General features: G+C 40.9%; 1 pseudogene; it reads right to left on the reverse strand.

The window, feature by feature from the left end:
- Positions 1-24,708: 24,708 nt before the first annotated feature.
- LOC128567934 (cleavage stimulation factor subunit 1-like) lies at positions 24,709-26,002 on the reverse strand (annotated as a pseudogene).
- Between the last annotated feature and the right edge of the window lie 1,542 nt (positions 26,003-27,544).

Below are 27,544 nucleotides of genomic sequence, written 5' to 3' on the forward strand. Positions count from 1 at the left end.
GAGGAAAGAAAACACCTGGAGCTAGAGAGGCTCCCAGAAGCTGACTGTAGGTGCAGTTGAAGGGTCCAAGGCAGAGAGAAGACACTGTGAAGACCAACAGGAGCCAGCTTGTAAAGCATGAGTACCAGGCTAAACGGGTCTGTGACCCTGAAATGATGAGATCACAGAAATACAGAAGGCAGGAAAACATGACCAAATGACCAAATTTGGCTTTAGAAGTATCTCTCAACGATAGATCAGGAGGAATTAAGATTGTAATGACATTTGAACATTCTCTCTTAAAGCCTTTTCTTTCCCATCTTTCTCCTTGACTTCCTGCACAGTAAAACTGACTGCAGGGGAATTATTCAAAATAGGGTACAAATGACTGACAAGAATCAGTTACATTTTGATAAGATACAAGATCTTCAGCAAAGGAATGAATCCAAATGTAAATTTGGGGATCAAATTAAATTGGTGGTATAAGTCTCTGGGAGAGAGGGATTCCATTGGTATTTCCCAATCACAAATTTAGGAAGGTGCCTCCTCATCAACATGGAATCACACACATGCACACACTCTTCCTTTCTGTCACACACACACACACACTCTCTCTGTCACACACACACACTCTCTCTCTCTCTCTGTCACACACACACACACTCTGTCACACACACACACTCTCTCTGTCACACACACTCTCTCTCTGTCACACAACACACACACTCTCTCTGTCACACACACACACTCTCTCTCTGTCACACACACACTCTCTCTCTCTCTGTCACACACACACACACTCTCTGTCACACACACACTCTCTCTCTCTGTCACACACACACACTCTCTCTCTGTCACACACACACTCTCTGTCACACACACACACTCTCTGTCACACACACACACTCTCTGTCACACACACACCGTCTCTCTGTGTCACACACACACTCTCTCTCTCTGTTACACACACACACTCTCTCTGTCACACACTCTCTGTCACACACACTCTCTCTCTCTGTCACACATACACACACACACTCTCTCTCTCTGTCACACACACACGCACACACTACTGCCTCTGGTAGGAGCTAGGAAGCTAGAAGGCAGGAATATTGACTGAGGACAGGGCTGGGAGATGTTTACTGTTCACCACAGACAAATTGGGCTGATCTTCCCAATCAAAGAACATAACCCCCTGCCAGAGTTCAGAGGGTTCACAGTACATAGTCATGTGGCCGAAGGGAAATAGCCTCTTTCATTCAAGGTACACAGTTGTGAGGCTGAAGGTATAGGGAAATAGCCTCTCAATTTCACTGGTGATAGTCAACTGATACAACTTTTATAGAGGCAATTTGACAATATCTACCAAAACTGTAAATGCACCTGTACCTGACTCAAAAACCCTACTATGCATACATTCCCCCTTCAAAGTAAAAAGATTATTAATTATAGTATTATCTGTAGCACCACAAGAATGGAAAATACCTAAATATTTATCAATTTGGGACTGTTTAAACGAATTATGACATATATGCAAACTAGAATACCATGTATAAAAAAGACTAAAGTGACTCATTCTATGCATCGACTATGTTAATTTATTGTATAGTTTTATGTAAAAAGTGGGAAATGCAGGACAGTACGTATGCTAACACAGTATCTGTCCACAAAAGGCGTGCTTTAAAATGAGAATGGGCACCAAGGAAAGTAAATACAGTATGTGTGGGTTTGTTTTAGGAGACAGAGTCTCACTCTGTCACCTTGAGTAAAGTGCAGTGGCATCATCTTAGCTCACAGCAACCTTCGCAACCTCAAACTCTGGAGGCTGAGGCAAGTGATCCTCTTGCCTCAGCCTCCCAAGTATCTGGGACTATAGATGCTCACCACAATGCCTGGCTAGTTTTTCTATTTTTAGTAGAGATGAGGTCTCGCTCTTGCTCAGGTTGGTCTCGAACTCCTGAGCTCAAGCAATCCATCCACCTCCCAGAGTGCTAGGATTACAGGCATGAGCATATGTATTTTTGTTTGTTCATATATAAAAACCTGCAACTGTACACGAGACAGTGATAACACTGGATTGCCAAAGGGCAAAGGAAATGAATGGTTAGCTGAGGAAAGGAGATGTCACTATATTCCCTTTGGTACCTTTTGAGTCATATAGATGTAGTATCTATTCAAAATTAAGTAAGTTACAGGAAAAATGATGTCTCTGTTCTTGATCAGTTTAAAGACAAAATGGGTAAACAGTGACTGTACAAGATAAAGAGCTAATTAGAAATATCTTTTTGATCATATCACAGAAGCAAGAAAGGGTTAAAAATTTCTCTGGAGAGGCATCATACTATCCCACTTCAGAATTTACTACAAAGTTACAGTAACCAAAATAGTACTGAAATATACACAGACCCATAAACCTGCAAAACAGAATACAGCACCCAGACATGATCCCATACATTTACAAACAACTCATCTTCTAAGCACTGGAAAAAGGACTATCTTCTCAATAAAGAGGGTGGTGAAACTGAACAATTATTTGCAGAAAAATTAAACTTGATCACCATCTCTCACTATACACAAAAATCAAGTCAATATAGGTTTAAAGATGTAAGACCTGAAACTATGAAACTACCAGAAAGAAATTTGGGGGAAACACTCCTAGACTGGGGTTGGTAGGGCAAAGAGTTTTGTGTAAGATCTCAAAAGCACAGACAACCAAAGTGAAAATTGACAATTCATCATGGGGGGGGGAGGAAAAGCAGAGAGAGGGAAGGAGGGAGGGGGTGGGGCCTTGGTGCATGCCACACCTTCTGGGGGCAAGACATGATTGCAAGAGGGACCTTACCTGACAAATGCAATCAGTGTAACCTGGCTTATTGTACCCTCAATGAATCCCCAACAATAAAAAAATATAAAAAAAAAAAGAAAAGAAAATTGACCAATTTGATTACATCAAGCTAAAATGCTTTCTCACAGTGAAAGAAGCCATCAAGAAAGTGAAGAGTCCTAACATAATTGATGCTGTTTAAAAAAAAAAGCGAAGAGGGGCAGCACCTGTGGCTCAAAGGGGTAGGGCACCAGCCCCGTATGGCGGAGGTGGTGGGTTCAAACCCAACCCCGGCCAGAAACTGAAAAAAATAAAATAAAATAAAATAAAAATGAATAGATCACCTATAGACTAAGAGAAAATATTTGCTTGGAAGAGACATCTCTTACAAGAATACGTAGAGGCGCATCTTATAAGGGTACATGTGAAACTTACTAAATGTAGAATATAAATGTCTTAACACAAAAGCTAAGAAAATGCCAGGAAGGCTATGTTAACCAGTCTGATGAAAATATTTCAAATTGTATATAAAACCAGTGTATGGTGTCCCATGGTTGCATTAATGTACACAGCTAAGATTTAATAAAAAAGTTACATATATAAAAAATATGTAGAAATGGCCAACATATACATGGAAAATGCTCAGCATTGTTAATCATCACTAATGCAAATAAAAACCACAATGCAGTATCCTCTCACACCAGTTTAAATGGCTTGTTTCAAAAAGACAGGCAAGGATATGGAAATAAAAGGACCCTCATACAGTTGGTGCTGATGTAAATTAGCACGACATCTAGAGAACACTACAGAGGTTCCTTAAAAACTAAAAATAGAATGTCATAAGATCCAGCAATTCCAGTATGGGTTATATATCCCAAAGAAAGGAATGCAATATATCAAAGAGATTATCTGAGCCCCCATGTCTATTACAACACTATTCATAACAGCCAAAATACAGAATCAATATAAGCATAAACGGATGAGTGGACAAAAAAAATGTGGTACATACATACTACTCAGCCATGAAAAAGAATGAAATCCTAACACTTGTACGAACATGGATAGAACTGGAGGACATTACGTGAAGTAAAATTAGCCAAGCATAGAAAGACAAATCTCCCATGTTGTCACTCATATGTGGGAGCTCCTAAAGTGAATCTCGTGAAGATAGAAAGTAGACCGCTGGTTATTAGAGGTCGAGAAAGGAAGAGGGGAGTGGGGGGACAAAGGAGAAAAAAATAATATAAATGTATTTATTAAACTGAACCACATGCCTAAAGATGGTAAAGATGGTAAATTATATATGTATACTTTACCTCAGTAAAAAATACATTTTAAAAATTTCTCTGGGCCAGAGAAAATACAGTTGGAATATATCTTAATTCATCCTGTTTTAGCCAACATTTCTGTGGAACCAACAGTTCCTGAGGTTGATGAACTGAACATGTATTTAGATCATTATTTTCCACACCTGGGGCCTCCTTGTCCAGTGCCTTCACCCTACAGGTGTGGAAACTGGATCCTGACATTATGAAGACACTTACATCTTGGGCCACATGGGTAGTTGGCAGTGTCCTCTCTCAAAATCCACCACAGTGTCCCTACCGCACCACCACAAGCCCAGTGACTCTGGCAGTGCTCAGCATTGCTGCAACACAATTTGGCCCATGGAGACACCATCTGCCAATCCTTTTTGTAGGTCCCCAAACAACCTGTATGCCCAGAAAGCAGTTAGATGTGCCCCTCCCTTCTCAGCTGAGATAAAATTAAATCAACTTCTCAAAGGAAGACAGAAAGCATCTTCTCCCTTCTGGGAAGCACTCAGCAGAAACTGAATCCATCTGGTCCTTGCCACCTCTTCAGACCAGATTCCAATCTTGGATGGACATTTCAGTTTACTTGTTGTGTCTAACAAACCATGTGGGGCCCGCTCTGTGTGGTTAACAAATTGAAATCTCAACATCTAGCTCTTAATCTTGCTTTCTAGAAAACAAAATAATGGCCTATCAACCTGTCATCCCCAAGCTTACTTTGGACTTTAATTTCTCTTGGACAGATTTGTTTGCATTTGCAAATTCTTGTAACAGCACGGTATGATACATGGCCAGCGAGACACAGTGAGCTTCGTGGCTTTACAAGCAGGATGAAGCTTAGTCTGAGGTGGGCTAAATTTTCTCTTAGTTTCAGAACGCTGGCTTGCTAACATTTCTTTAGTTTTTCCACTGTTCTTCCTTTCCAGGATCCTCCACCTACTTCTGCAACTCCACTCAGTTAAACCGTGATCTCCCCTCTGCCCTCATCATCAGCCTCTGTGTTCTTCCTGCTTCTGCCTTTGTACCTTAGAGCAGCAGCCCAGACCTAAAAATAGCTCCCCCCTTGATCTTGCCTTCTCTTTCATCTGTGATGCTGTTCTTTTCTCCCTTTCACTTCTAGGTGCCTTTGGAATAGGAGGGGGGATAAAGTCACACTCCAGCAATTTCATAATAAATAGTAATAAATGAATGACAACATGACAGATATTTATTGAGCACTTACACTGTGCCAGACACTGAGCTAAGTACCCGGCAAATCTTCTATTTTTGTCTCAAAGTCTGTGGAAACATAGACTATGGTTGGTTTCAATACAACCCACTCTGTAAGATGACAAGAACCCATGTGTCACCTGCTTTCAAACAGCCCTTGACTGTGTGACAGCCACATTCCAGAACAAACCATCTGGGTACATGAAGCTGTACTGTAGCCACAAGTGGAAGGAGAGATGAACACCTCCCTGTCCACCCTAAGGAACCGTGAGACTGTCTTAGTTTTATTCTTAGGCCACCAAAACTCAAATTTTACATCTCTTAGCGCCATCAAATTAGTCCTACTTGAAAACGTGACCTAAATGTAAAGCCATAAAACACGACTACCCAACAGCCACAGGACTAACAGTTAGAAAGAGAAAAAAAAAAACACATGAAATGGTGAGCTCTGAAAAATCTCTCATTTCTACCTAGAAAGATCTCATTGGAGTCAACAGCCTGAGAAGGGGATTTTTAATAACATCAGTACTTGGAAGGAAGACTGACTAGGGGGAGAAAAATTCAGCAGGGAGACCAGGTTCAGATGCTGCTACCTTTTCTCCCCTCTCCAATTTTCCTTCTCAATACTATCACCGTAGCATTTTTTATAAAAATATTTGAGTAGAATCAGTAAACAGATATATCATCACTTACCTATTTTGCCCACTGATGTTCCCAAGACCAAGTGTTCAACAATTTTTTTTTTTTTTTTTTTTTTTGAGACAGAGTCTCACTATGTTGCCCTGGGTAGAATGTGGTGGTGTCACAACTCACAGCAACCTCCAACTCTTGGGCTTAAGTGATTCTCTTGCCTCAGCCTCCCAAGTAGTTGGGACTACAGGCGCCCGCCAGAACGCCCAGGTATTTTTTGGTTGTAGTTGTCATTGTTGTTGTTTGGGCAGGCCGGGGCCAGGCTCAAACCTGCCAGCTCTGGTGTAGGTGGCCAGCACCCTAGCTGCTGAGCTATAGATGCTGAGCCTCAACAAGTGTTTTTAACAAATTAATTAATTAGACATCAAAAAAAAGGATAAAATAAGATGCTTATTGTTGCCTGTCAATTGGTGTTTGTAATTTAGTTTTTGTTTTTAATTTTTCTTTCTTTTGTTCTTTTTTGAGACAGAGTCTCACTCTGTTGCCCTAGAGTGCCATGGCAGCAGCCTCACTCACAGCAACCTCAAGCAATCGTCCTGCCTCAGCTTTCTGAGTAGCTGGGACTATAGATGCCCACCAAGACTCCTGGCTAGTTTTTCTGTTTTTTGTAGAAATAAAAATAAGAGTCTTATTCTTGCTCAAGCTGGTCTCAGACTCCTGAGCTCAAGTGATCCACCCACCTTGGCCTCCCAGAGTACTAGGATTACGGGTGTGAGCCACTGTGCCCAGCTGATTTGTTTTTTTTAATGATTCTTCCTACTGCTGATGGAGATGAAGTAAAATGAGTAATCTCATATTATTTTATTTTAAGACAGAGCCTCAAGCTGTCGCCCTGGATAAAGGGCAACAGCTTTACAGAACCTCACAGCAACCTCCAACTCCTGGGCTCAAGCAATTCTCATGTTCTTTTTTTTTTTTTTTTGTAGAGACAGAGTCTCACTTTACGGCCTTCAGTAGAGTGCCATGATGTCACAGGACTCACAGCAACCTCTAGCTCTTGGGCTTCCACGATTCTCCTGCCTCAGCCTCCCAAGCAGCTGGGATTACAGGTGCCTGCCACAACGCCTTGCTATTTTTTGATTGCCGTTCAGCCGGAGCTGGGTTTGAACCCGCCACCCTCGGTATATGGGGCCGGCGCCTACTCACTGAGCCACAGGCACCACCCAATTCTCATGTTCTTGACCAAAAAAGAATTTGACAACATAGTTTTTCACAAAGCACTTTCACTTTTAGGAAGTAACTCTAAGAAATATGAACCCCCCCAAAAAAATGTTATACAGAAAATGTTTCCCAAATTTGGAGATATTAAATTTCAGCAACAATGGAATGCTGAGTAAATGGTATATACAATCAATCACTCAATAAAATATTATGTAACTACCAAAAATGATTACTAAATTTATATAACATTAAAAAGAAAGAAATCCTGCCTTTAATCCTAGTGCTAAAAAGAGAAAATTATATAACATAGTCCAAAAAAGTAAGAAAAACAATAAAAACACCATGAACATTGTGATAACATCCGTGGAAACATGCAGAGACTCATGCAGAAAATGTTAACAGGGGGAATGGATTTGATTTCTGGCTCCCTGGTATATAAATAGTGTGGATTTAGGTAAGTTAATGTCTATGGCTCAACTTCTTCACATTTATTTAATGTGATACTAGTGATAAAATAACTGATTTCATAGGAGTGTATGGAGAAGTAAATGAGTGCTAGGGCTGAAATGGGATGTGCACTCAATAAACGTGATGCACGCAGTGATTCTCATGAGGGTGATGGAACTGTGGTGCTTCATCTGTTTCTCCAATCCCATGATGGGTAATAATGCACACATGCTGATGGTGGTCTCTTCATCCTCCCGCCCCCATCCTCTGTAAGAAATATCCAGCTCTGGATCATTTTGGCCCCTGGCACTCATGCCCTTCCTCCTAGGAATTCCCACAGTGCTTCCTTCTTGAGCCCGTAGCCTGGTAATGCTCTTGTGTTGCCTGATGTTCATCACTGTGTTTTATGCGTATATACCGACCCCCAGTCTGCTGATATGGCTCTCAGGACAGGGCATGGTGAGCCCCTCCTCTACGGCACACAACTAATGATAGCTCAACAGGTTAATCTGATTTTTAAAGTGCATTGATTTAGTGATCATACAGCTAAATCATACAGCTAAAGCCTGTAAGCGGGGGTGTCCAATCTTTTTTTTCTCTGCTGCTCATTGCAAAAATAAGAATTGTCTTGGGACACATTAAATACACAAACTGTAATAGTAGCTGGTCATCAGAAAAAGGTACATGCATACTTTTTGTGATATCCGATATCACAGATAATAACAATTTAAAAAAAAGTCCTTATAAAATCAGCATGGGGGCTAAGGGCTGCAGGTTGGACACCCCTGATAGAGTATCCACAATTCAGTGTTCTTTTTCTGTTTCTTCTTTAAGCGTATTTTGTTTCCATAGCCATATTGTCATGTAAGAGCTAAAAAACAAACAAATCTTGAATTGGTTTTTGTTGGTCTGTGTTTTATATCCACTTAGTTTTACAACTCAACAGAGCCTGCAGAGAGACACCATCCTTGTTTCCAAGATGAATTAATTCTGTATTTCCCCTGCACAGAAATAAATGTCATAAGGAGGTCAGTGGTGATTAATTTCTAGAGCAAAGTATATACCAGGTGGAAAGCCAGAGGGTAAGTAGTATAAGACTTCCAAGAAAAGAACCTTTTGTAAGGCAAGATTTCAGTCAAATTCAATTACAACTGTGCTCTCAACCCAAAGGTAAATGGCTCTGCTTAAAGATTTTTATGCCCACTGTTTCCCTAGGGCAGGAGCTCTGCAAGCAGATACCTTTAATTGTGCCAGCTCCTTTGTGTTTTTCACAATTAGCTTATCTCCAGTGGTACAAACACATACATGATGACAGTCCTCGGTTATGGAGTTATTTACAGGAAAATAAAGGTAACTTTAACTTCAAGAGTTGGTTTTAGAGAAATCAGATTAAAGCTATATAGACAAACAAAATAATAGACAATAGATTAAAGCTATTGTCTGCTTCCCCTAAATTATTTTATTAGAAGAAACATATTAATTATACTGAAAGCAAACTTGGACTCTATGGGTTTCTAAAGAAAATTCCTTTGTAGCACATGGCAGGATTTCCCACCATTTTTCTCTTTCTGATGAAATTAACTCCCCGGGGTTGGTCAGCAGGATAATCTAATTTTAGCCAATCAGCTTGGGAGCTGCCGTTGACCTCACAAAGGGAGAGAAAGCTATCTGCAGTCATAGCAACCACCCTCTCGGCTCTGATCATCTCTGGACCCTTCCACCTAATGACAGACACCGGCTTGCTTCTTAGATGATTAATCTTTTCCCCTGTGAACCTCCTTGAATACATTAGCCAAACATGTCTGATAAATTTGTTTATCCCAAGACAATTATTAGAAAATTACCTGCAAAAGTAATTCTCACTAGAGCAGTTTGTGAATGGAAAGCCATATGGCAGATAAAAACAGAAATAAGCAATAAAAATCTCTCCCTGCATGTCGCAACAGGTTAGAAAAGTTTTTTCCCCTTTAAGCTCCATCATTTTGTACTGAATCACAAAAGCACAGCAGCCTTAAGGCCATTTTACATGAGCAAAAGAACCCTTCTTCTAGACACTAGTTATTTGTCCAAGCAACACTGCACGCCTACTGTGTGCTGGTTCCAAGGATGCACAGGAGTGTGAGCTATCACTGCCTCCCCGGATCTCGCCATCCAGGGGGAGGAGACAGATGTGTAAACAGATAATTTCAGAGCACCACGGGGCAGTAACAGGCAGAACAGAGGGCTCAGAGCACCGGCAGAGAATGCATAACTGTTTTCCACAGCTAACACTTTACTGCAGCACCATTCAGATTGGGCAGAAAGAAAAAATGAGGCAAGGTTTTCTAAGAGATATAGCAGTCTAGGCAAAGAGGACGGTATTGGAAAGCGTGGACTTACAGATGACTGTGATAAACTCCTGGGCAGCAACTTGCTACAGCCGCTAGGTAATGACCACACCTTCCAGGAAATGAGACTGGAAATGTGGATTGGGACAAAGCTGAAGGAATTTGTAGGAAGGTCCAAACACATGTTAGGGTCTCAGGGACACTAAGACAACAGAGACGGAAAGGAAGGGCCAATTTGGAAATTCTTCCTGAGGCTGAATCAGGAGAATACCCTTGCTGGTGTACCCTTGGTGAAGTCCTTCTCCTGAAGAAAGAACGAGAGACCAGGAGCCTGTGTTGCAGCCACACTGCTGTGGGCCTTCCTTACACAGTCAACGGACCCACCACCAAAGGCTCAGGTAGGCGAGGTGGATCAGGGCTGCATTCCTCCAAAGTGGCTGATGAGACAACTGTGACATCTCGGGTATGGTCATCAGTTTGGCAAAAACCTTATTGACCCTACAGACTTTTATAAGCCAACACTAGATGGGAGGAGCAGAGGGAAAGAAGGAGGGAGGGGCTGAGGAGAGGGACGGAGAGAAAAAGAAAAAAATAAATTTTGTTGTCTCAGTGCCTATAGCTCAGTGGGTAGGGCACCAGCCACATACACCAAAGATGGTGGGTTCAAGCCTGGCCTGGGCCCGCTAAATAACAATGACAGCTATAACCAAAAAATAGCCAGGCGTTGTGATGGGTGCCTGTAGTCTCAGCTACTTGGGAAGCTAAGGCAAGAGAATCACTTAAGCCCCAGAGTTTGAGGTTGCTGTGAGCTGTGATGCCACGGCACTCTACCCGGGGTGACATAGTGAGACTCTGTCTCAAAAACAAAAAAAAGAAAAAAATTCTGTCAAGATTTAAGATTTTGAAGATGATATGGCCTGGAAACCACATTACTAGCAAAGATAAAAAAGAGAAAATTCCATCTAATGATTATATTTCAAGCACCTGTATGGCAGGCTCTGGGATACCAGGAGAAGTAGGTGATCTGTAGGAGGCAGGCACGTGGGAGACTAAGTATAGGGTGAGATCCTTGCCTTCAGAGTGGGCTGTGCATGGAGGTGCAGGAGCACAGAGGTGGCAGAAGTCAGCCTGTGTGCACCCAGGCTGAGCAAGCGACAGGCCACTTCACCGAGTTCCAGGCTTCACGCTTGAGGCCTGATAAACAAATTTCATTCACCCGCATGGCATCTCCAGGAGACTGCTTTTCTCCAAGATTTGAACACAAGTCTGTATAATTCCAAAAAATTACCTAAACAAACTTTGGGTACTTCTCATTACATCATAAAGTTACAAAAATATGCTTTTTAGCCCATTTCATAAATTTGGGTTCTTTAAGACTGGATGATCAACCTGCATTCAGAAAGGAAATTCCCACATTCACACAGTGAAGGACCCTTTCCTAAATTGCCCTGTCTTCCTTATTTTTTCTTCAGAAAAGCAGACCAGGAGGTAGCAGCATTTTCCAAAGAGCCAGGGCACAGAAGGCTGCCTTGTGAAAGACCCAGTGTTTCAATTCCAAAGGACACAAGTTACACATTTAATTTGTTTTTTAAAAATCTCTGCAGCCCCTGGAGATTTGCTGGACAAATCTCCCCCTCTCTCATGCTGCAAGTCCATACTCTTCCTTTTTACAAAGGAGCTCTCCATCAATAATAATAGGTCCTCTGTCTTTCCCCTCTGAAACCCACATCCGAACTATTGACCTTAATCTTACCTCTGTAAAGGTAATGCAATGTGTTTAAAACTCAAGGAGATGAGAGGCTGTGTGACCGAAAGTCCCTACTTGAGAATAAGACGCCCTTATCATTTAACCCAGGACTGCCCACAAAAAAATTAGACCTCCCGGGCGGTGCCTGTGGCTCAAGGAGTAGGGCGCTGGTCCCATATGCCAGAGGTGGCGGGTTCAAACCCAGCCCCGGCCAAAAACCAAAAAAAAAAAAAAAAAAAAAAAAAAAGAAAAAATTAGACCTCCCATGCAAAATGATCTTTTCATTAACTTTTCAGCATTAGTTGTGGGGGGTAACCTGTAGGACAAATCTAAAAAAATGTCTGATAACCCATCCTTATCCCTGTCGATAAACCCATCCCTATCTCCTTAATCATCCAAAACTGTCCATGGGTCACAAGTCACAAGGCACCTGGGCACAGGGCACTCCATCAGGATGTAAATGTTTCAGGGAAGCAGAGCCAGAAGTTGAGGGGATTTTTCCAGTGCAGGGACCTTCTAGCTTCAACAAAGGATTTAACCAGCAGTTGGGAATACCTGGGCAAAGTTAGTATTCTCTTGTCCCTTAGGATGAGAGAATTGGCTGATAACCTTTGGCAAGCATGCTGAGGTCCGAAAAGGACCACCATCTCTAGCAGTGAACTAAAAAGAAAACCAGGGCCAGGACAGAAAGACCACACTAGTGTGTAAGTGTCTCCTTCTCTCCCAGCCTCTAGAGTTTCTTCTAAATCATATTGTGTGCCATTGATAGAATTGCTTCTCCTGCTCAAGAACCTACTGCAGCTCCCTGTGGCCTCCTATTACTATAGTGTTCATACATTCTGGTTCACCCAGATCAGAATGGCTCATACATGTTATCCTTGTGTAATTACTAATGAAATTTCCTATTGCCCTCAGTACTGTTCCATTTGGCTAATTAACCACGTGGTCACCATATCTTCTACCTACTTCAAACACCTATGCCAAACTTGCCTTGCTCTTTTATCCTCAAGTGTCCTCACGTCATTGGGTGTTCATGTAAAGGGATTAAATTGTATATAGCAATATGATTTGATTGCCCCTGCAAACTGAATACAACTGTTTTACTGTCCTAACTACACTGAGTCGTGGCTCTTAAACATTTTAGTAAGTTACATGTTTAGTAATTTACATATTCCAGTAAGCACACACTCGTTTTTGGAGCTATGAATGTTAAACATGGGTGTGGTGGAATCTTGACTTTGCCACTTACAAGCTGTGTGGCCATAAACAAATAATATATCCTCTCTCAAATCTCAGTTTCCTACTATGTAAATATATGGCTAACCTATAACTAACTCATGGCTTAGTCATAAGCTTTAGGCGAGAAGCTCCAGTAACGTGCCTACATGCTGGGCAGTAGTAGGGGTCACCAGCTGGACAGCCCCACCCCGTTCTGCAGACATCCCCTCCACACAGGGTGCCCTCACTGCAGCTACAATACACTGTATCCTTTGATCACAACTTGAAGGTGCAGCTAGGGAATGGTGATGTCTCAACTAGAGCTCCCCAGAAACCAAGCCTGAGGTGGAAGTTCTTTTCAAGTGATTTATTGAGAAAGAGCATGAAGGATGCAGGACAGAGCATGTAGGGAAGGGAACAGACACCAAGCAAATCTGATCTCAGCTTCAGATGAGCGGCAGTCTGACCCATGGAGGAACTCTGGAGCACAGAGGATACCAGCTTAACCCTAGCTTGAGTGTCCATTCACTGGTGAGCTACACATGGGCCTATTGTGCCCCACTGCACGGGACAACCTCATTAAGTCAGGAGGCCTGTGCATTTCATATGTGTAAGGCACTAAATTTCTCTAAACCTCAGTTCCTTCATCTCCAAAATGGCAGTGATGATACTTACATTGTAGATTGTTGTAAGGATGTGGAAATAACAAATCAGAATCCCAGCCGTAAGTGGGCACATCTTTGCCCCAATCCGCTGATTTCTCTGAGTACGTTATGCGAGGTATCTATGCATGTGGTTCTTACTTAGATGTCTTTGCTCACGCTTTCTCTTCTTTCAAACTCTACCACCCCGAAGTGCACTGAACATACGCATGACATCCCCTCCACCTACACCCACCTTAAAATGGCCTCTCGTGTGTCCCGTACTTTAAGCTTCCAAACCCTGGTGCAAACGTCACCTCATCACGTTTCTCAAACTCACTCTGATCTTGCTCTTCTCTAAAATCCTTTTCCACTTACTTCCATGCAGCTTAACATTTAATTGATTTCTCGTTTTGTTTAGTGTTCGTTTGGTCTCTTCTAACCAGATTTTAAATTTCTACTTCTCTGTTTCCATCTCCATTGCCCTCCAGGACTCAGACAAAACCCAGGCAGTCCATCAGAGACCCAATGTATCCTTTTGATTTAATTAAGAAGTATTTCTCATTCAGAAGGACAATGAAATGCCTTGGTTGACCATTTTAATAGTCAGGATTCTCAAAGCTAGCAAAATCTTTTTCTGCGATCAGAGGTGCTTGGGTGACAACCTGGACCGGCAGTGCGTATAGAGGACATGATAATGGTTTCCCCTGAAATTTAGCTCACAGATGAATCCTAGGTGAGATTTTCCTATTGGATTCTAACAGTTTCTGAAAATTGGTGCCATAGGAGGTGCAAAGTGGAGAGCCCAACACAGCTCTGATTATCAACGGCAGTCTATGTGTGCATTACAATAACATCGGCAGGCCTGGGCTGCTTTAAGCATCCTGAAATCTCTTATTAAATCAAACCTTAACTACTCAGGTACCACGTGTTCTAATTTGTACAACTGGTATGTTTCCGGAAAGTTGATATAAACAGGCATGTTTGGGGAGAGTGCATCAAATCATATTTAAAATTCCCTTGGAGCATACTCTAAGTGATGATATTATGCTATTGAGTATTTTCCTGTAAATAATTACCCATTCATTTATTTAGTTCATTTTAATGTAGAGTTTTTGGCATTTTTAATCAGGATGTACTTATGTTTTTCTCTCAGGCTTTTAGAAACATATATATAAGATGTAAAAGCTACTATGATTCAATATTATTCTCTTTTTATCCTTTTCCCCCCAGTCCAAAATAGGTTATTTTACTTATTTTAAAATACCATCTAATTCTATATCATAATCCCCATTTTCTAGATAAGAAGATGAAAATTTATATAAGTTAAATACCGAGGGTAGCACAGCATATTAATTTGCGAAGGCTGTCATAACAAAGTACCATGGTCTGGGTGGCTTAAACATCAAAAATCTATTTTCTTATAGTTCTAGAGGTTACAAGTCCAAGTCGAGGCAGCAACAGAATTGATTTCTTCTGATATCTCTCTTCTTGGAGTCTAGATGGCTGTCAGCGATCAACTGAAAGTCTGTGTTCCCCAAAATGTACATGTTGAAGCCCTAATCTTCAATAAGATGGTATTTGAAGGTTGGGCCTTCGGTGGGGTATCAGGTCTAAAAGAAGTCATGGGGACCCATGATGAAATCAGTGCCTTAGAGAAGAGAATCTCTCCCTCCCTGTCCTTCTCCCTACATGCACACCAAGGAAAGGTGGCATGAGGATATAACCAGGAAGAAAACCTTCACCAAGATCCAGACCATGCTGGCACCCTGGCCTCAGCCTTCCAGCTTGTGGAGCTGTGATGAACAAACATTTGTTGCTCAAGTCCCCCATCTGTGGTATTTGTCAGAGCAGCCTGAGCTAAGACACCATCGCCTCCCTGTGTCTCCACAGGCTCTTTCCTCCACGTGTGCTCATGTCCTAATTGCCTCTTTTCACAAGGACTTCAGTCATATTGCATTGGAGTTCAGCTCAATGGCCGCATTTACCTTTCTTACCTTTTTAAAGACCTATTTCCAAATATAGTCACATTCTGAATTATGGGGGTTAGGGCTTCAACATATGAATTTGGGAGGGGACCCAATTTAGCCCATAACACACAGCTAAAGAGTGAAGAGTTGGGCCCGGAACCCAGAGATGCCAAGACCTAGTCCAAGACTCTCTTCCGCTGCATCCTTTGGTCTTTATTTGTTCCCAGCTACACATTGTTTGCAGAATTGAGAGTAAAGATCAAGGAAATATAGGGTTTCATTTACACTTCTATGTTCAATCTACAGACATTTTTTTACTATAACATAATATATGTAGCATGTATAACTGAAAGTTACATGAAGTGTAATAAAATTTATGGAGAAAATAAGGTTGGTCAGACCACTGGAGATCTGGGAAACTTTGTAATAGAGCTCTAACAGACACATTAACAGTTTTTAAAAGCCTTCAGCAGTTAAATCTCTATTGGCATTTGCACTCAGCCTCAAATCAGTCTCTATCATTTGTATCGTTAAACCCCACAGCTTGAGAGCTGTCTTCTTTTAAAATGTGCATATTGATTAAAAGATGCTTCTAATGGAGACCACTTTCATCAAAATTTAAAAATCTGATCCTGAATGAAGACTTTACAGAAATTGGATCTTCATGCTTTCCTTAATATTGTTCGTGAGTACCATGTTCGTTGGGACCAGTGAGCCTTGCAGATATTCTACTTCACAAAGTCCACACACACTACTATCTCCAAGAACTGGCACAGTGATAATTAACACACTAAGAGCTACCATTTAACAAGCACGTGCTAGGTGCCTGGCCCTGGGCCAAGGCTTTTACACAGTTACAATCCTCATGATTCTGCAAAGTAGGGACTTTTAAGCACCATTTTCAACCGAGTAAACTGAGGCTCAGAGAAGTGATGGAACATCTCTAAAATCACACAGAGACCCAACCTAAATCCAAAAGCTTATAGTCATCTGTGTTAACTGTCATTGTGTTAGTTTAATCCCATTATTCCAAGCATTTGTCATCTCTTTATATTTTTCTTCTGTTCTATTATCTCTCACAATCTAGACTTCTTTGTAAATTTGATGAACACTATATATCCATCAGTCAAGCCATTAACAAAGACATTGAACAGATTGGGACGGCAGCTGTGGCTCAGTGGGTAGGGCGCCGACCCCATATACCCAGGGTGGTGGGTTCGAACCCAGCCCCAACCAAACTGCAACAATAACAACAACAATAAAAAGACACGGAACAGAACAGAATCAAGAGTAGATCATTCCCTCTTCTAAAGACTCTCTCTCCATGATCACACAGGCATGTGTTAATCCATCCAACGCTCCTATCATTTGTCCTGCACTGGATACATCTGTAACGTTTCCGTGAGATTCTATCTCTTGTTGGGACTAAGATACAGTTTGTCAATGAATTTTGCTCTTCAACCAAAGCAAAGGAAAATAAAAATCACAAATGTCTCTGCTTTTCTTTTAGACACTTTAGAATAATCAAATTTATAATTTGTCTCAATTATTGCCCTGGATTAGCATCAAAATTCAATAGTCCAACTTATTCTCATTTTGATAATAGTAATTGCATGAGTTCATTTCCTACCTACTGGCCTCCCTCAAGTGCCTACAACATCTTGCTAAGTTTCATTAGCACTGGATTGATGACCATATCTGCGAGTCTGCACTCACCCTGCCTGCTCTATCATAAAATGGAAGCATGAATCCATTGGAAAGTGTGGATGTATTTAGACATGAAAATCTCCGTCTATCCTACTCACATGTATCCTCTTACCCTGCGTTTAGGCTCTGGAGACCATGCTCCTCAAAAGAAAAGAAAGCAGTTGAAGGTTTCTGCCTTCTTTCCACCAACCACTAATATTACATGCTTTCTCCGGTTGTACTTCTTACGCTTCCCTCTCTGAATATCATTTTTATATTCTCTGTAGTTTTGTGAGGCTCAGTGCATTTTTAAAGTAACCCATCTTACACACTCTGAAAAAGACCATGCCATTCTTTTCCATTAATCCTCACTTACTGGCCAGTCTTCCCCCTCGAGTCTATGTGCCCTATAATTTGAGCTCATTAAAGAACTCCCTGGGCAATCACATCTCTCTCTTTATGTATCTTTCCTACTTCTGAAGCCTTATGTTTTGTCTCAAACCACTTGGAATACAAAAGGTGTATTTGCCTTGCAGGCTGAGTGTTGGGGAGATACTGTAGCATATATTTTGGAATTTGACTGTTTTCTTCATTTATGCAGTAATTTACCTAAAAGTTGAACAATTTAGAAGAGCTTATAAGATTTCATCAATAGCTTGAATTTGGTTCTTACTTTTACATTTTTAAATGTTTTCATGTTATTAACATATTACTTTACTTCTGAGAGACCTACAGTTAATCTCTGAAATACGTACTTCTTTGTTTTTAATTTATAAACCTGTGGCATTAATTTTAACATATTAACATAAACATAGAATAAATTCATTCAGTTAAAATCTTCATACCATTTTATCAGACACTATCTTGGTTAAATAGTACATTAGCTCCACAAAATGTTTTAATTCACCCATATCAGGAGCACACAGTAGGCACGGCAGGATTCCTCCCTCTTCTGCCGGGTGCTGGCCCAGGAGCAGGTGGGCGCCCTGCCTCCAGCACACAAAGGGCTGTTGAATGGTGTGAGCCCAAACACACTCCATCAAATGTTCTAAACTCCTCAAAAATTGGGGGGCAGAGGGCTTGGCAAAGCCAGAACACATTTGTCAGTATATCCAGCTTTAATTTTTGAGCTCATGTGAATTCTAAGAGGGATTTAATTCATTTGGGCTTTTTATTAGTAATTTATTCTGAACTCATCAAAATATAACATTAAAAGAATATTTGATATCCACAAAATTCAAATTTTGAGTCAGTTTCTTAAAATTATAGTAAGTCGGAATCAACTCCTATACATCTAAAATTTATTTCAAATCCAGAGCCCCTTACTTAAGGTAAGGCCTTACAAATAAACAAATAAACAATGGGTCTGTTACTCTTCACTCTAGAAGGCCAAAGCCACGTTTGCTGAGAGAAGTCCATAGCTATAAACAAAAGCAACCAACACACACCATGTATCGGACTATACTTCTCCCCATTTAGTTGGCATGGAGGTTGAAATGAAAAAAGCTTTAGGCTCGAGGCACACAGGCCTCAGAAATGCAGCCTGGCTAATATCCACACCAAGCAACAGGGAGAAGCCACGCTGAGAACTGATGGCAGCTCTTGGCTCGGTAGATGTCCTATTCTTGGTTACTTGTGGGTTCTTACTGCCCAATATGCTACTGAGCTGGTGTCAGCCCTTTATAAATATCTATTAAACAAATGTAGTAACATAGTGATGACACTGTGGCCGCTAGTAGTGAACTTGATACCACCAACAAACTTCTTGTGAAGTCAGAAGCGATTCTGAACCTGTAAGTAAGGCTGTCTGCAGAAAGTGAGTATCATGAATGCTGGCAAGGTGTAACAAGTGTCTGTGAGAAGGAAGACAACCAGTGGTATCATGGTAAATGCTAAGGACATGGCTTACTAGAGAAAGAATCTCTGATTTATAGCATTTGCTGATTTTCATAACACATTCTCACTAGGGCTAAAGTAATGTCACTGGGCATGCAGTTGGAAAGAGATGCAACAATCAGCTCTCCCACCTTCATCCGACCCATGACCCGCCCAGGACATCGGCAGCGTCCAGTATTTACACGTAGGTTATGGGCCCTTTTTCTTTGTATGTATTTGCATATAATTGTATTCAAATAAAAATTGAGATCAAATATTTTAGTCTCTGACTATACAGAAATGTAATCATTCACATAATAGGTGAATATTTTTTGACACAGGAAGATATTCCATATTGATTATTTTGTGGGAGGAAAATGCCAAAACAACATAGCATAAATGCTTTATTGAAGAATATAAAATAGGCCAGGCATGGTAGCTCACGCCTGTAATCCTAGCACTCTGGGAGGCCAAGGCAGGTGGATTGCTTGAGCTCACAAGTTCAAGACAAAAGTTCTGAGCAAAAGCGAGACCTTGTCTGTACTAAAAATAGAAAAACTAAGGCAAGAGGACAGCTTGACCCCAAGAGGTGGAGGTTGCTTTGAGTTAACGCCATGGCACTCTACCCAAGGCAACAACTGGAGACTCTGTCTCCAAAAAAAGAAAAATATAAATATATGACCAAATTTATACCCAACACAGTTCACAGTGAACCGACAGGGGTCTCAAAAAATATACATCAAATTTTGCAAGCAATCATGGAAAACAGACATCATATCTACAAAAGAATAGATTTTTTTGCTTTTCATTAGCAGGGAAGGATAATAGAAAACCATCAAACATTATCTTCAAAGTCTTTAAGAGAAAATAGTTGTCAACCCAGACTTCTGTAAATATGAAAAATAAATGACTGAAATCACAATACTCACAAATCATCAATGAAAGAAATGCTAAGTGAGTCTAAAAGTATTAAAAGTAGAATTAAAAATTAATGTTAAATTTTTAAAAGTAGCTACTACAAATCTAGAATTAGAATTTAAGATCTTAAACCTACTTAATAAAAATTAAGAAAATGTAATCAATGCAAAAGAAAACAAGAAATGAGAAAAGAAAAACAAAGTAAAAAGCAGAATAAATATCCATGCAAAGCTGGGAGTCAAAAAATAAGCACGATAAATAGATAAACAAAATAATAGACATATTTTTCAATAAATCTATAATCACAGATTGAATTAATCAGTTAAAACACAGAGTTTGCTGAGGACTAAACCCAGGTATGTGCTACTTACCAGAGGCACATCTAAAATAAATTGGGAATAAGAAGAATTTTAAAAACATCTTGTGGCCAACATGGTGGCTCTCACCTATAATCCTAGCACTCTGGGAGGCCAAGGCAGGAGGATAACTTAAGGACAGAAGTTTGAGACCAGCCTGAGCAGAAGTGAGACCCCCACCCCCAATCTCTACAAAAAATAGAAAAAGTAGCCCGGTGTGGTGGCATATACCTGTACTCCCAGCAACTTGGGAGGCTAAGGCAAGAGGATCATTTAAGCGCAGGAGTTTGAGGTGCTGTGAGCTAGGCTAAGGCCCTAAAACTCTAGCCTGGGTGACAGAATAAGACTCTGTCTCAAAAAGAAAAATACATTTTTGTTCAATATGCCCTGCCAAACACTGACATGCTGAGTACTGACTTTTAAAAGCTAGATCTCATCAGGGTGGCCCTTAATGCTGTAGATAGAATACTCTGGCATATGTGTGCATCTACACGTGTATATGCATACATGTACATATGTATGTAGATAGTCCTCAACTTGTGACTGGGTTACATGCAGACAAATCCATCTTAAAGTCAAAAAATCGAAAGTGGAGCCACCGTAAGTGGAGACCAGATACACGTGTCCATGTGTACGATGTGTGTTGTGGAGCTGGGATTTCCAGAACCAGAGGTTTTTGCCTTATATAAAACCATCTCTTTTGGCTAAATATTCAATCGTGGGAATTCTGGATAAAATGGTAGGTCTAGTTTAAGTTCTTTGAGGAATCTCTATACCCTTTTCCATAGAGGTTGTACTAATCTCCAATCCCACCAACAGTGTATAAGCATTCCTTTCTCTCTGCGTCCACACTAACATCTACGGTTTTGGGACTTTTTAATAAAAACTACTCTAACTAGGGTAAAAAAAACACCTGCCCTTGAATGTTTATTGCAGCACAATTCACAATTGCAAAGATATGGAATCGACCAAAGTGCCCATCAATTCAAGAGTGGACTAATAAACTGTTATCTATGTATATTATGGAACACTATTCAGCCATGCAGAATGATAAATTAAGCCCTTTTGCAACAATTTAAATGAAACTAGAGGCTATTATTCTAAGTTAAATATCTAAAGAATGGAAAAACAACACCACCCGTACTCCCTATTAAGCTGGTACTCACCAATGAGCGCACGTGTGCACAGAGAGAAATAAAACTCAGTGGAAATCAAGCAGGGTGGGAGAGAGGATGGGGGATGGGTGAAAACCTGACTAATGGGTACAGTGAACACTGTTTGGGTGAATGCACACTTACAACCCTACCTCGAGCATAAAAAAATTAATACATATAACCAAAAACATTTGTATGCCTACAATATTTTGAAATTAAAATAAAACAATCTCTAGACCATGTTCTTACATATACAGGTCTGAACCTCTCCTTCGAGTAACTGACAAGCTAAACACGTTTTTTATGGTCTTGCATACATATACATAAACCAATATAGCTAATGGCACAGAATATTACTATATAAAAGACTGTAGTGATCCTCTAAAAGAGGCTCTTTTGAACATCACAAATCTCTTGCAGAACCTAAATAAAGTTATGGACCTCGGAAAAAAATAAGGCCAAGAATAGAATTATGCTTACTACTTATGGGTATTTACAGGTCCTATTCCCATCCCAAAAGCCAGTCCTTGAACCATGTCAAATGCAGTTGCACCCTAATTTATAAACCTACCGTGACAAGGTAAACAAAAAAAGTGTTGTTAGAAAAGTGATGTTGAGCCGACCTGAGGCTGCCTGTCCTGGCTGTGGCACAGCAGAAACACAGCATCAGCGGGCCTGCGGGTCTCCACCCTCAGGGAGTGCTTTATCCGCCAGTCTCACCCCGCTTTCCTTCACACTGTTGGTGTCATCCTCTGGCATCACAAAAAGTGCTTTTTTAATAAATGGAGGGGCTAGATGAAAATACCAGGTAACAGCTCCTTCTATTCATTCTATCTTCAGAGCTTCATTTATTTATTTTTTTATTAAATCATACATCATGTATACATTAATGCATTTATGGGGTACAATGTGCTGATTTCATATAGAATTATGAGCATTTACATCACACTGGTTAATATATACCTCATCTCATTTACTTAATTATTGTGTTAAGACATTTATACTCTATACTTAGTAGATCCGACATGTACCCTTGCATTATGCACCATAGGTGTGATCCCACCATTCACCCTCCCTCCATCTGAACTTCCCCCTCCCCTCCCCTCCTTCATCCTGGGCCATAGTTGTGATCTATTCTTCATATGAAAGTGTGACTGATTGTAAATTGGTTTCACAATAGTACTGAGTACATTGGATACTTGAGATACTTTACTAAGTAGGATATGTTCCAGCTCCATCCATGTAAACGTAAAGGAGGTAAAGTCTCCATCTTTTTTAAGGCTGCATAATATTCCATGATATACATATACCACAATTTATTAATCCATTCATGGGTCAGTGGGCACTTGGGCTTCTTCCACGACTTGGCTATTATGAATTGAGCTTTAATGAACAATCTGGTGCAAATATCTTTGTTATAAAGTGATTTTTGGTCTTTTGGATATACAACTAGTAAAAAAATTGCAGGATCAAATGGCAGGTCTACTTGTAGATCCCTGAGTATTCTCCATACTTCTTTCCAAAAGGGACGTATTAGTTTGCATTCCCACCAGCAGTGCAGAAGTGTTCCCTTTTCTCCACATCCACGCCAACATCTGTAGTTTGGGGATTTTGTTATGCAAACCACTCTTAATGGAGTTAGATATCTCAAAATGATTTTGATTTGCATTTCTCTGATGATTATAAAGATGAGGAGCATCTTTTCATGTGTCTGTAGGCCATGCACCTATCTTCTTCAGAGAAGCTTCTGTTCAAGTCCCTTGCCCACAATGAAATGGGATTACTTATTCTTTTCTTATTAATGAGCTTGAGTTCTCCCTGGCTTATTGTACCCTCAATGAATCCCCAACAATAAAAAAATAATAATAATAATAAGTTTGAGTGCTCTGTGGATTCTGGTTATTAAACCTTTGTCAGAAGCATAACCTGCAATTATCTTCTCCCATTCTGAGGGCTGTCTGCTTGCTTTACTTTACTGTGTTCTTGGCTGTGCAGAAGCTTTTTAGTTTGATCAGATCCCAGTAATGTATTTTTAATATTGCTTCAATTGCCGGGGGGGGGGGGTCTTCCTCATAAAGTATTCTCCCAGGCCAATTTTCTTCAAGTGTTTCTCCTGCACTCTCTCCAAGGATTTTTATAGCTTCATGTCTTAAGTTTAAATCTTTTATCCAGTGAGAGTCAGAGTCAATTTTTGTTAATGGTGACAGGTGTGGGTCCAATTTCAGTCTTGTACAAGTTGCCAGCCAGTTCTCCCAGCACCATTTGTTAAATAGGGAATCTTTCCTCCAATTTATATTTTTGATGGGCTTATCAAAGATCAAATGATGATAAGTATCTGGGTTCATCTCTTGGTTCTCAATTCTGTTCCATACATCTACCTCTCTATTTTTGTGCCAGTACCATGCTGTTTTGATCACGATAGATTTATAGTATAGTTCGAAGTCTGGTGGTGTGTTTCCTCCTGATTTTTTTTTTTTTTTTTTGTAGAGACAGAGTCTTACTTTATGGCCCTCGGTAGAGTGCCATGGCCTCACACAGCTCACAGCAACCTCCAACTCCTGGGCCTAAGCGATTCTCCTGCCTCAGCCTCCCGAGCAGCTGGAACCACTGGCGCCCGCCACAATGCCCAGCTATTTTTTTGGTTGCAGTTTGGCGGGGGCCGGGTTTGAACCCGCCACCCTTGGTATGTGGGGCCGGCGCCCTACTGACTGAGCCATAGGCGCCGCCCTCCTGATTTGTTTTTATTTCTGAGTAATATATTGGCTATTCAAGGTTTTTTCTGCTTCCATATAAAACAAAGGACTGTTTTTTCCAGATCTTTAAAGTATGATGGTGGTGCTTTAATAGGGATTGCATTAAATTTTTTTTTTCCTCATGACAAAAGCACTTTAATAATCTATCCTCCTTCAAACAATCAACAGATTCAAAAGAAACAGTGAGTCCTATATTTACAAAACCGATAAAAATCATACTGTAATAATCAGTGAATGTAAAACAACTGCACAGATCTGCGTTCCCAACTTTTTCCACCATGATTCTACATCAAGGTAAAAAAAGATTCTTTTGTACAAATCAAAGAAGGATGTAGACGGGGCAGTTCAACTGCCAAAGATGGTACACTGACTGATGACTAAGGCTGGTGACAGGACACGGGGGAGGGCAGAGTCTTGGCGGCGGGAGCTGTGCAGGCAGTTCAGTCGGTGGTCGACCTCCAGTACAAGAACCTGGCCCTGAAGTCGTCACTGCAGGTCATGAAGCCGGGGTTGGTGGGTGAGTGCACGATGCAGCGCACAATGTTGTTGTGCCCCAAGGAGAGCAGGTTCCTTCGCTCTGCTGTCCCCGAGTCCCAGCAGCAAAGACTGATCGTTCTTTCATCAGGGAGCAGCACATAGTCCTCCACATGGTTGAACACGGCCTGTGTCCAGCGCACCTGCCAGCCACTCAAACCTGTACCTGTATGTCTGACCAGTGTTCGTCCTGTAGATATTTCCCAAATATCTACAGCTACAGAGTCTTTTCCACTTGAAAGAATGTATTTAGAATTTTTGGAAAAAATGGCAGAACAAACTTCAGCACCGTCATGTGCCTTCTCAAAGGTTGTGATGCATCAATTGAAACACCATCCCATAATTTGATGCAGCCATCCTTGCTACCAGTTACATACATATTGGCACTAGGATTGTAATTAATGGAACATACGGCATCAGTGTGTTGATCTTGAGGATTGCAAGAGACGAAACATTGAAAGGTGTTGATATCATAAAGGCAAAGAGTCAGATGCTGAGTTCCAACAAGTATAGTCTCCAGAAGGATGAAAAGAAATGGAGCATAACATCTCAGCTTCCTGAACGTATTTGAAGGCTCTTTTTGCAGATGGTTTGGAATAGTCAAATAATTTAAGAGTATAATCCCTCCAGCCAGAAGCCAGGATCTGTTTTGTTGGGTGTAAAGCGAGACACGTGATTTCATCCACCTGGTCACAGAGAGTTCAAATCACTGGGTGATTTTCCATATTCTGTTGTGCAGTTTCATTTATCATGACCTCTATTGGCATGGCACTTCTGGCCAACATTCTCTGTGTCAAGTATCTTTATGGAAGCATCAGCAGACCCAGTAGCTATCAGCTGTCCATCTCTACTATACATAGCTACACGGCACGGTCCTTTATGGGATGTGACATAGCATGTTTCATACTCAGAAGCCTCTGGGGACATAGTCTGAACATCTGCATCGAATTCCAGGTCAATCTCTGTGCCTGGGGCAACTGTGTCTGAACAACCGATTGCATACTGAACTGCAGTGTCGTCATTTTCCCTTCCTAGTTTGATGAGATGCAAGAGCTGCTCCGAGGTTGCACAAACAGACTGCGGCTTGATTTCATTGATGAGGCCATTAGCAGTGCTGATGTAGCCATCAGAGAGCAGCTGGCTAATGATCAGCTTGTAGAGCTGCTGGCAGTCCTTCAAGCCCACTTTGGTTCTGTACATCTTGGAGAAGAGGATAACTTCCCTGACAACTCCTATGGGACAACACTGACGTCAAGGAGGTGTTGTCTCACGGACAAATGTCTGGTCTCGGAGAACACTGTGGGCTCTAAAACCATCACAGGTCTGTCGAATCATTCACTCCACCACTTCCAGGGTCATAGGGAGCCAGGGTTGCATTAAATTTGTAAATTGCTTTGGGTAATATAGACATTTTAACAATGTTGATTCTTCCCAGCCATGAGCATGGTATTTATTTATTTATTTTTTTATTAAATCATAGCTGTGTACATTGAGTTTCATAGACTGTTTGACACATTTTTTTTTTTTTTTTTTGGCCGGGGCTGGGTTTGAACCCGCCACCTCCGGCATATGGGACTGGCGCCCTACTCACTGAGCCACAGGTGCCGCCCATGTTTGACACATTTTTATCAGAATGGCTAACATAGCCTTCCTGGCATTTTCTTAATTATTGTGCTAAGACATTTACATTCCACATTTACTAAGTTTCGCATATAACCTTGTAAGATGCATCACAGGTGTAATCCCACCAATCCCCCTCCCTCTACCTACCTGACCCCTCCCTCCCCTCCCATTCCCCCTTCCCCCTGTTCTTGGTTTGTAACTGGGTTATAGTTTTCATGTGAAAGCCCTAAATTAGTTTCATAGTAGGGCTGAGTACATTGGGTATTTTTTCTTCCATTCTTGAGATACTTTACTAAGAAGAATATGTTCCAGCGCCATCCATGTAAACATGAAAGAGGTAAAGTCTCCATCTTTCTTTAGAGCTTCATAATATTCCATGGTGTACACATACCACAATTTGTTAATCCATTCATGGATCGATGGGCTCTTGGGCCAGGGCTGGGTTTGAATCCACCACCTCCAGCATATGGGGCTGGCACCTTACTCCTTTGAGCCACAGGCACCACCCAGCATGGTATGTTTTTCCATTTGTTAACATCTTCAGCTATTTGTTTCTTTTCTCAGAGTTTCATAATTCTCTTTATAGAGATTTTTCACATCCTTTGTGAGGTAAATTCCCAAATATTTCATCTTCTTTGGCACAACTGTAAAGGGAATAGAATCCTTAACTGTTTTTTTGGCTTGACTATTATTGGTATATATAAAAGCTACTTATTTGTGAGTATTGATTTTGTATCCTGAGATGCTACTGTATTCCTTGATCACTTCTAAGAGTTTTGTAGTTGTGTTGCAGGGTTTTCCAGGTATAAAATCATATTATCTGCAAAGAGTGAAAGTTTGATTTCCTCTGACCCTATTTGTATACCCTTGATCACCTTCTCTTGGCCTAATTGTGATGGCTAAGACTTCCATTACAATGTTAAAAAGCAGTGGAGACAATCGGCAACCTTGCCTGGTTCCTGATCTGAGTAGAAATGTTTTCAATTTTACTCCATTCAATATGATATTGGCTGTGGGTTTGCTGTAGATGGCCTCTATCAGTTTAAGAAAAGTTCCTTCTATACCTATTTTCTTAAGTGTTCTGATCATGAAAGGATGCTGGATATTGTCAAAAGCTTT

Source organism: Nycticebus coucang, chromosome 16 (assembly GCF_027406575.1).
Source record: "Nycticebus coucang isolate mNycCou1 chromosome 16, mNycCou1.pri, whole genome shotgun sequence".
In the NCBI taxonomy this organism is placed as follows: Eukaryota; Metazoa; Chordata; class Mammalia; order Primates; family Lorisidae; genus Nycticebus; species Nycticebus coucang.